The 10,136-nt window shown below is 43.1% G+C and overlaps 1 long non-coding RNA gene across 1 annotated transcript; it reads left to right on the top strand.

The window, feature by feature from the left end:
• The first annotated feature begins 1,488 nt into the window (after positions 1-1,488).
• LOC138746506 (uncharacterized) lies at positions 1,489-4,212 on the top strand. Its single transcript, XR_011346997.1, has 2 exons — positions 1,489-1,633; positions 1,784-4,212. It is a non-coding gene; the product is annotated as an uncharacterized lncRNA (long non-coding RNA).
• Positions 4,213-10,136: the final 5,924 nt, after the last annotated feature.

Here is a 10,136-nt window from a genome sequence, read left to right on the forward strand (position 1 = left end):
CTAGAAGAACATGCAAACTCAAGATCAAGTTCAAATTTATTATCATCTGACTGTATATGGACAACAGACAAAACAGTGTTTCTCTGGACCGCAGTGAACACATATACGGACCTGACGTAGCTATTGAACAACCCAGGCCTGAAACGTTGGTTACCTTTCACTTCCTATAGATGCTGCATGGGCTACTGAGTTTCTCCAGCACATTTCTGTATTGTGCAAGGTCAACACCAGGTGTGTGAATCTCATTGAGGAGACAACATCCACAGCCAAGCGGTAGCTCTCTGAAAATTACAGCAGCTGCCTCACATAAAATCTATCACCTGGCCCTTGTTTCCCAACCTCTTCAGGTTTACAGGTTGCAGGGAGTGGAGCATGCACCTCTTCGCTCTGTCCTTCCCCATGTCCGCACCTTCGGACGGTGAACATCACCAAGGGGTCTCCCAGCAGCCCCTGCTGTGGACCCAAGAAATGCATTTGCTTAAGTCGCAGTTCATGGATTGTCCAAAGTCACAATGGAATTCACCTTTCTGCGTGGTTTCTGATCATTCATCCGCAGCTTTCGTTTGGCGACTCCACTCCAGAGGATGAAATAATTAACCGTATCCAAAGCTCAGACAAGCTTGCATTCTGGAAGAAGTTCACAACTGCAACAATTCTTCTGCCATTTGCCAATTCTAGAAAAGAAAAAGACATAACAATGCATCGATTCATAGAACATAAGGATGGTTTTGCGACTCACTGGACTCGAGGATGATTCTTAAGTTGTAGAGGAAGCTGCTGTGGACAAAGGTTTCCATTCACTCAAAGGGCTGAATACCTTTGCATGTTTTGCAGTGATTTCAAAACATTGCATTATATGGTCATCTCATAGGTTGTGAAGTGCAGTTGATTAAGAGTATTGTAAACCATGGGCATTGTTAGTCTTCACTCCACTTGAATCCCGCGCTGTCTGTAAGGCATTTGTACGTTCTCCCCGTGTCTGTGTGGGTTCTGGTTTCCTCCCACCATCCAAAACCTACCGGAATTGTAGGTTAATTTGGTGGCGCAGACTTGTGAGCCAAAATGGCCTGTCACGTGCTGTGTGTTTAAATTTAAATTTGAGTTAAGGACATCTACAAGAGGCAGAGTGTCAAGAAAGCAGTCTCTCTCTTCTCAAGGACCCTCACCACCCAGGCCACGCCCTCTTCTCACCGCTACTGTCAGGAAGAAGATACAGGAGCCTGAAGACGTACACCTAACGGTACATAAATAGTTTCTTACCCTCTGCCATCAGATTTCTGAATGAACAATGAACCACAGGCGCAACCTCAGTTTTTCCCTTCTTCTGCACTGATGCATTTATTTATTTAAATAGTGTATTTACGGAGAAGTAATTTATAGCAATTTTTGCACCCGTAATGCATGGTACTGCTGTTGCAAAACAACACATTACGTCACATGTTCATGTCAATAAACCTGTTTCTGATTCTGAATTTAGGTAGACCCGCTTTACGAAGATGGAGCGTTCCTGAGAAACCCTTCATAAACTGAAAATTCATAAAGCGAAGACCCATTAACTACTATTGGGGCCAATTTTCATAAAAGTGAAATTCTATCATGATTTCTTTGTAAAAGCGAACACAGGTTCCTTCGCGTAAGTGAACTGCGTAATTCGAGTATTCATAAAGCACGGTTTACCTGTATTGTTTTCAGAAAATGGTGACAGTAATGGGCAGTTCCCTTGTTATTCTTTCAAATCTGATTAGTTAAGATTAACTAGCCTTCTTTACCCTCTCTTAAACAGCATCAAAAGTAAAGTGTTTCCTGGAGAACATCAAACATAGTGGAGCACAATTCAGGAACCGGCCAGCAGCCCATTGGTCCAACACAAGAACTGGCCAGCAGCCCATTGGTCCAACACAGGAACCGGCCAGCAGCCCATTGGTCCAACACAGGAACCAGCCAGCAGCCCATTGGTCCAACACAGGAACCGGCCAGCAGCCAATTGAATCAACACAGGAACTGGCCAGCAGCCCGTTGGTCCAACACAGGAACCGGCCAGCAGCCCATTGGACCAACACAGGAACCGGCCAGCAGCCCATTGGACCAACACGTCTGTACTGACTATGATATCAACTTAAACTCATTCCATTGGCCAGTTCATGGTCTAAATCCCTTCATCTTCTTTCTCTTAAACGTTGGCGTCGTATCTGCTTCCACCAGGCTGCATGCACTGGGAACACACCAGTCAAAAACCTTCCTCACAAATCCTCTTTAAAGTTCTCCCCTCTTTCCCCCCTTGAATTTGACTGTTCCATCCTGATGACCTACTCTATTTATAGCTCTCATAATTTGATGTATATCTGTCATGTCGACCCTCAGTCAAAACAATTCAAGAGTGATCATTTTTTTTGGAATGGCAGGATTGATCTACATTTGGAGAGGCATTGATATCTGGCATTGTTAGTGAGAGATTCATTGTGACCACGTTCATTGAATGTTTCAGTGCAACAACATGTATTGAGTGATGTTAGAGTGGTGTGATTGATGTTGTCTACATGGACTTCAGTAACTCCTTCACAAGATGCCACATAGGAGAATGGTCCATAATGCTAGAGTCCATGGGATCTTGGGCAAGTGAACAGAAATGATTAGTACAGATGCTGAAAATGGAATTAGTGTGGATGTTCCAGCTATATAGGTCCTTGGTTGGACCCCACTTGAAATATTGTGTTCAGTTCTGGTCACCTCATTACAGGAAAGAGGTGGATGCTATAGAGAAGGTTCAGAGGAGATTTACCAGGATGTTGCCTGGACTGGAGGGCATGCCTTATGAGGATAGGGTGAGTGAACTTGGTCTGTTCTTCTTGGAGTTGAGTGGTGACCTGATTGTGGTGTACTAGGTGAGGAGTGGCATTGATCGTGTGGTCAAAGGCCCTTTCCCTCAGGGCTGAAATGGCTAACCTGAGGTATGGGAGGGAGGGGGTGTGGTAAGAGGTAAATTCTTCACACAGAAGGTGGTTCAAGGTTTTCAAGATCCTTTATTGTCATGTAATAGTATAGAACGTAATATAACATGAAATTGCCTGCCGCCCGCCAGAGGGAATACATGGAATGTACCGCCTGCAATGATGGTGGAAGCAGGTACAATAGGATCTTTTAAAAGACTATTAGATAGGTACATGGAACTGCAGTAGCGAAATTCTTGGCATTTGGTAGAGTAGATGTAAGCACTACATTGTGGGCCGAAGGGCCTGTCCTTTGCTGTAAATTTCTATGTTCTATGATGAGATGATCTTGGTCTCTCCACACGGTTTTCCCCTTGTTCTCTCTCCCCCTTCACAACTTTATCCTTAGAATTGATCTGAAATGTTAATTCTATCCTTTCTTCAGAGATGCCGCCCAACCAACAGGGTTTCCCAGCATCTCCTTCTTTTTCTTATTCCTTCAGCCTTGGCTCGAAGGTCATGGTAAAAGTTAAGGATTCAGCTCTTGCTCTTGAGGCCACAAACCAGACACACACCTCAATCTGATCACACAATAGGCCTGGATCAAGCAGAGAGTTTTGTACCTAAAAATGAATGAAGAAGACAGCTCGCTGTTCATCTAGCCCAAAATTTGATGCCTCATTTATCAACTGGCAAAATTGCCATAAGATCTAAAACAGCATAGTTAATAAGGTGGGCCTTGTGTTGTCAGGAAATAGACCAAGGCAACAAAAAGAAGAACCACCAGCCGCTTTGTGAGGAGTTTGAGGAGATTCGATATGTCACAGGTATCATGGAGAGGATTCTGGCTGGTTGCATTACCATTTGGTATGGAGGTGCCAATGCTTAGGACAAGAAATATCTTCAGGGGATGGTTAAGTCAGCCTGCAACACGAGTCTTCACTCCATCGAGGACATCTACAAGAGGTGGTGCCTTAAGAAAGCAGCCTCCATTCTCAAGGACCCTCACCACCCAGGCCATGCCCTCTTCACTCTGCTACCAACATGAAAAAGGAACAGGAACCTAAAGACGAGCACCCAGTGGCACAAAGAGAGCTTCTTTCCCTCCGCCATCAGATTCCTGAATGATCGCAGAATCACAGACACTGCCTCACTTTGACTTTTACTGCACTATTTTGATTGATTTTCTAAGGTGGTTTCTATAAATGTTTGCAATGTGATGCTGCAGCCAAACAGTACATTTCATGCTGTACTCATGACAATAAATTCTGATTCTGATCCTGAAGAGGCAGTGTTAGATAAAGACAACTTAAAATAAAGGCAACCATTTGGTCATGTCGTCTAGAGAATGAAGACACTATCTGTTCGGGTTGGCAGCGGAACGTCGAGCCCTGTCACGCTGAGCTCTGGTGCACCTCAGGGCAGTGTGCTCAGACCACTCCTGTTCACATTCCTGACCCATGACTGCATAGCCACATCCAGAGCGAGGTACGGTTGCTGTAGAGAATTGAATAGAGGTCAATCCACAAGACAGAGTAGCAGAGGATCACAGGGGTCTCCCTCCCTCCCCTCCCCCAATCCCCCATAGACATGATCTATCGGGATCATTGTCTTAAAAGGGCACACAAAATAACTGAGGACTCTTACCACCCCACACACAGCATCTTTCAGCTACTCTCGTTGGGAAAGTGATACAGGAAGATCAGTGCCAGCACCACCAGGCTGGGCAACAGCTTCTTCCTACAGGCCGTAAGAACGCTGAAGGACTGAATGAACTGCTCACACTAACTGTCTGAGACTCTACTATTTATTAAACAATATTCATTTATTGTTATATATGTGTATTTTACCTGGATATGTATTATTTGTCTGTGTGTGTGTGTGTTGTGTCGGTTGTGTGTCTGCGTGATTTGCACCAAGGACTGGAGAACACTGATTCGTCGGGTGGTACTTGTAGAATTGGATGATAAATTAACTCGAACAAAGTCAGAATTGATATTTGCATCTTTGCAATTCTGCAGACCTGCACAGTTAATTCTCCTATTTTGCACAAAGATCCTCTAAACATCTGAACGTGCTCGTTTGTTTTCATATCAGGGTTGCAGAAACCCCTCTCTAAGAATATGCATGGGAATTCCAAGGTTCTACATTTGTTTGTGGAAGTAGAGTACTGTTTCAGGTTGTATTATGGGGATGCTGTAGCTAAGGCATTCAACGATGGCCCTGCAGTGAATGCATGTCCTTTGATGGCCACCAAATTTAGGTAAACTCCATCCATGCTGACAAGGTTTCCGACAAGAAATGTCACTCATTTCTTCGTGATATCTTGCAAATATTAAACATGACTTCATAATAAAGCTGACTCGTGTAAAGGGGCTGCAAATATGAGATTAAGGATAACTACCTTTACACAACATTTCAACGCATCTTATCAAAAACGAGCTCTCAGCCCATCTGTAGTTGCATCAAACCAATCAGGTTGCTCATGTTCACCCCAACCCTCTTCAAACAATTTACTCCTGTTATCGTAATAATTATTCAATTAACTCGACAGTTTTGTTTTGTGAGTTTTGCATTATACTGGAGAAAGTATATTCATTGAACTGGATTCAAAGGTATTCAAACACAACAAATTTCAGTAAAAATACAATACTAGGACAAACTCAGCAGGTCAAACAGTGTTCTTTATATAGCAAGGATAAAGATACATGACCAACATTTCGGACTTGAGCAAAATGAGGGCATACGGCCAAACAAAATGATGGGGAGTGGGGGAAGGAGGAAGACGGGCAGGGGGAGAAGCACAGTTCCCATAGGCAGGAGGTTATATGTGCATAAGAGAGGAAGGGCACACCAGCAAACGGGGTGGGGAGGAGACTCTATGGCGAGCTGGATGAGGGATGGGGAAGAGAGGGAGAACAGAGCGGGCTCGCAGAAACCGGAGGTCGATGTTAATGCCATCCAGTTGGAGAGGGCCCTGATGGAATATTAGGTTCTGTTCTTCCAATTTATGGGTGGTCTTAGTTTGTCTGTGCAGGAGGCCATGGACAGACATGTCAGCGTGGGAGTTGGTCACAAAATTGACATGGTATATAATAAATAAAATTCAGTAGTACACAAAATTCTGCTCACTTTGTTCTATTCGCTTTACCCCTTTGAGTGTACGACAATAACGCCATCTACAAATTTGCTGACGATACCACGGTACTGGATTGTATAAAAGGGGGTGATGAATCAGCATAAAGGATGGAGACTTGGTTGAATGGTGTACCCACAACAACCTCGCACTCAATGTCACCCAAAACCAAGGAGTTGGTTGTAGACTTAAGAAGGGAAAATGAGAAGGGGAGAGGGTGAGAATATTTAACATTTAAAATCTCTATTTCAGAGGATTTTTCTTGGACCCAACATACTCATGACATTGTGAAGAAAGCAGGAGTTTGCAAGGACTTACTGTAACATAAAAATCTTGGCATGTGTAGTGGGACGTGTGCTGACCAGCCTGGTACGAGGGCACCAATATCTCTGAGCAGAAATCCCTCTTAGTGGACACAGCCCAGTACATCACAGGCAAAACCCTCCCCACCATCAAGAAGATAAACAGGGAACAATGCTGTCGGAGAGCAGCAGCAATCATCAAAGATCCACCACTCAGTGCACGCTCTGTTCTCGCTGCTGCCATCAGGAAAGAAGTCTAGGTGCTTCAAGACTTGCACCAGCAGGTTCAAGAACAGTGGTTACCCCTCCACCATCGGGCTCCTCAACAATAAACTCAATCAGAGGTTCATTTCAGGGCTCTTACTTCGCACATTATTTATTGCTGAGTATTTATTTTGCGTGCTACATTTTGTTTGTATTTCCTTCTTGTTTATATTTCTCTCTTTTGTATACTTTTTTTTTTGCACAACCCATAAATAGAAATTCTGCCTGACCTGCCAGAGAAAGAATTTCAGAGTTGTGTGTGATGGATAAAGGAGATACCATGGATGTTATGACTGGAATTTCAGAAGACCTTCAGCAAGGTGCTGGCAATGAGGCTGCTTGACAATATAAGTGCCCATGGCATAACAGAAAATCTACTAACATGGGTAGAGCTTTGGCCGATTGGCAGGAAGCAGAGCGTTAGAACACTGGGATCATATTCTGGTTGCTGGTGGTGTTTCACAGGGGTCAGTGTTGGGGCTGCTTCTTTTTATATAAATGAGTTGGATTATGGAATGAAGGGCAACGTGGCCAAGTTTTCAGATTATACGAAGGTAGGTGGAGGAGCAGGTAGTGTCAAGGAAGCAGGGAGACAGCTGAAGGACCTAGACAGGAGAATGGACAGAGAAGTGGCAAATGAAGTATTACGTCAGGAAGTCATGCACTTCGGTTGAAAAAATAAACAGGGAGACTTTCTAAATGGGGAGAAAATTGAAAATACCCAGATGCGAAGGGACCTGGGAGTCCTCATGTAGGATTGCCTGAAGGTAAATGTGGAGGTGGTGAAGAAGGCAAATGCAATGCTGCCGTTCATTTCAAGAGGAATAGAATACAAGATGTGATGTTGAGGCCTTATAAGGCCCTGGTGTAACCTCTTGGAGTATTGTGGGCTGTTTTGGGTTCCTCATTTATGAAAAGATGTGCTGACATTAGAGAGGGTTCAGGGGATATTCACAAGGATGAATGCAGGAATTAAAGGGTTATTATATGAGGAGTATTTGGTCTGTGTCTGTTGGAATTTATGAGAATGATGGGGGTTGGGGGGATCTCATTGAAACATTTCTAATGTTGAAAGGCATGGATAGAATTGATGTAGAAAGGTTGTTCCCCAAACCTTGGTGGGAGACTCTGAATGGTAAATCTATGGAACTTGTTGCCACAGGCAGTTGTAGAGGCCAAGTCATTTGGTGTATTTAAGGCAGAAATTGATAGTTTCTTGATTAACCAGGGCATCAAAGGTTATGGGGTGAATGCTGGGCAGCGGGGCTGAGTGAGGAAATGGATCATCTCATGATTAAATGGAGGGCAGACTTGATGGGCTGAGTGGCCTATTTTTGCTCTGATGTCTCATGGTCATACCTTATGTCATGTTTGTACGCTGACAATACATCTGAACTTACAATTTATCAACTTCAACCTGCTGTAAAGGCACGCAAAGGTACTACAATCAAAGCCCATGCCCCCAACAATAAGAGAAAAAGATGCAAAGGAGAATTCCTTCATGGACACTGAGTGACCGTGGATCTGCCTCCAGTGCTCCCTCTGACCTCTTGCTCATTCCACTGGCAAAACCGAGCTCCCAGATCCAAACATTCACTCAGCGATGTCAAACTCAATGCTCGTGAATACAAAAATTTTTTAAAAATCATTCGTACAACTTTCACACTAATATTGATGACCTCCATACATATCAATTCGGCCTCGATCTCCTGGATGTGTAGGACATTGAGGGAAAAATGAAGCTGATAAAGTACCTCACAAGCAAAGAAAAAGACACGGTTGAGGGAGTTGGGATGAATTACAGCACAGATCTTGGGAGGTGAAAACACATCTAATCAAGCAATGCAGAAATTAAAGATGCACAAAAGCTGCTGAGTATGGATCTTGAGCAAACAAATAAATGCTGGAGGATCTTGGCAGGTCTCCAAGGGAGAACTTACATTCGGGGATGTTCAAGATGACATTAATTTATATAAAATGTGAATGTCATTGACAGGCCCTGCATTTTTGTCCAAATATTATTTGAAGTTACTTCACAGACAATTAATAAAATCAGGAATTAATCTGTAGAAAGTCAAAAGGGGATCTCATTGGCAGGATGCTGTGAGTGAGATGTCTGGAAAGGTTAGAGGTTCTCTTTGCAAACAAATAGTGTCTACAATGTTCTCACAGTGGAAGTCATGACCCCCCCTCACTGTCAGTAACTGTATCTCAGAATCCTTGCAGACGGTCTCTGCTAATAAATGCCACATATGTCAACTTGTTACTCACCACCAGTGCAGAAGTTAACCACATTTTTACTGGTAAAGCAGGGAACTTCCATTTTCATAAATGCAGCTTTTTATGTATATGAGAGAAGCTTTTGGCTGCATTGCAGGAATCCTTATAGTTTACCATTCATAAGGACACACATGCCCTTGTAAATATCTTCTTTGCCACCTCTTGCAAAGCACCGGAGGCTTTTGCCTGTGGGCCCTGTTCACCTGAAGCCAGTGCAGGCTCTTCGCCCACCCCTTCCCTCTCACCTTCTCTTGGACGCCACTGGGACCCTCCTTGCTATTATCATGCCATCTTCCTTGCTAATGTTCTCCAGCGGCTGAAAGAGCACCGGTTCCATGGTGGTGATTCCCTTCTGAGTCAGAACCGTAAAGAACGGCGCTGCTAATGCAGGAAATCAACTCTTGAAGCCTGAATTTTTTTTTTAATTTTTTTATTTTTCACACTATGAACCATATTGACCAAAATACACACAAACATTTCCCTCTTGAATATACACAGTGTCATTTTCTCCCCTTTTCCCCTCTCCCTTCCCTCCCTCCTTCACCCCCTCCCCTCCCCACTCACTCAACGTTCAACATATATGATACATTAAACTTATTAAACAATGTCATCACACAATGAAAATAAACAAGAAATTTGTGTTATCTACTTTTACACACTGGGTCAGTTCATTTCATCTTCTTCTGTCATTTCAGGTGGTGGAGGTCCGCGGTAGGACTTCTCTGTTGGAAGCCTGAATTCTTGAAACAAAGTAGGGTTTCATGAGGGAGCCTGTTAGCACCACTTTGGAATTGATACTCATTAATCTCTTGGTTTCTGTTACAACTTTTATTGAAATTGAGAAACCTGTACCCTTATAATGCTAGTAAAAATGTGTCAATGTGTTATAAGTTTGGTTGACAGTTTACTGAGAAGGATGAAAACGGACTTTTCTAATTTTACATGAAAGCTGTCAGCTGATTCTTCCTATTGATGTAAAACCCCCGAGATAAGAAAAAAAACATTTGTAAACACGATAGACTGGCGAGAAAAAGACCAATACCAGAGGAACTTGGGATATTCAGTTTTAATAAAACATACATCAAGCATTCAACCCAAAATTCAATTTTAATGAATTTCAACTTTTTCCTGCAAAATGTAAGCTATTTAGTGAAGGCAGGAAAACTTGTTATTACAGAGACACAATGAAATGGTCCAATGAGAATGTTTTAATGAAACAAAACTGCA

This window comes from Narcine bancroftii, chromosome 12 (genome assembly GCF_036971445.1).
Source record: "Narcine bancroftii isolate sNarBan1 chromosome 12, sNarBan1.hap1, whole genome shotgun sequence".
NCBI lineage: Eukaryota > Metazoa > Chordata > Chondrichthyes > Torpediniformes > Narcinidae > Narcine > Narcine bancroftii.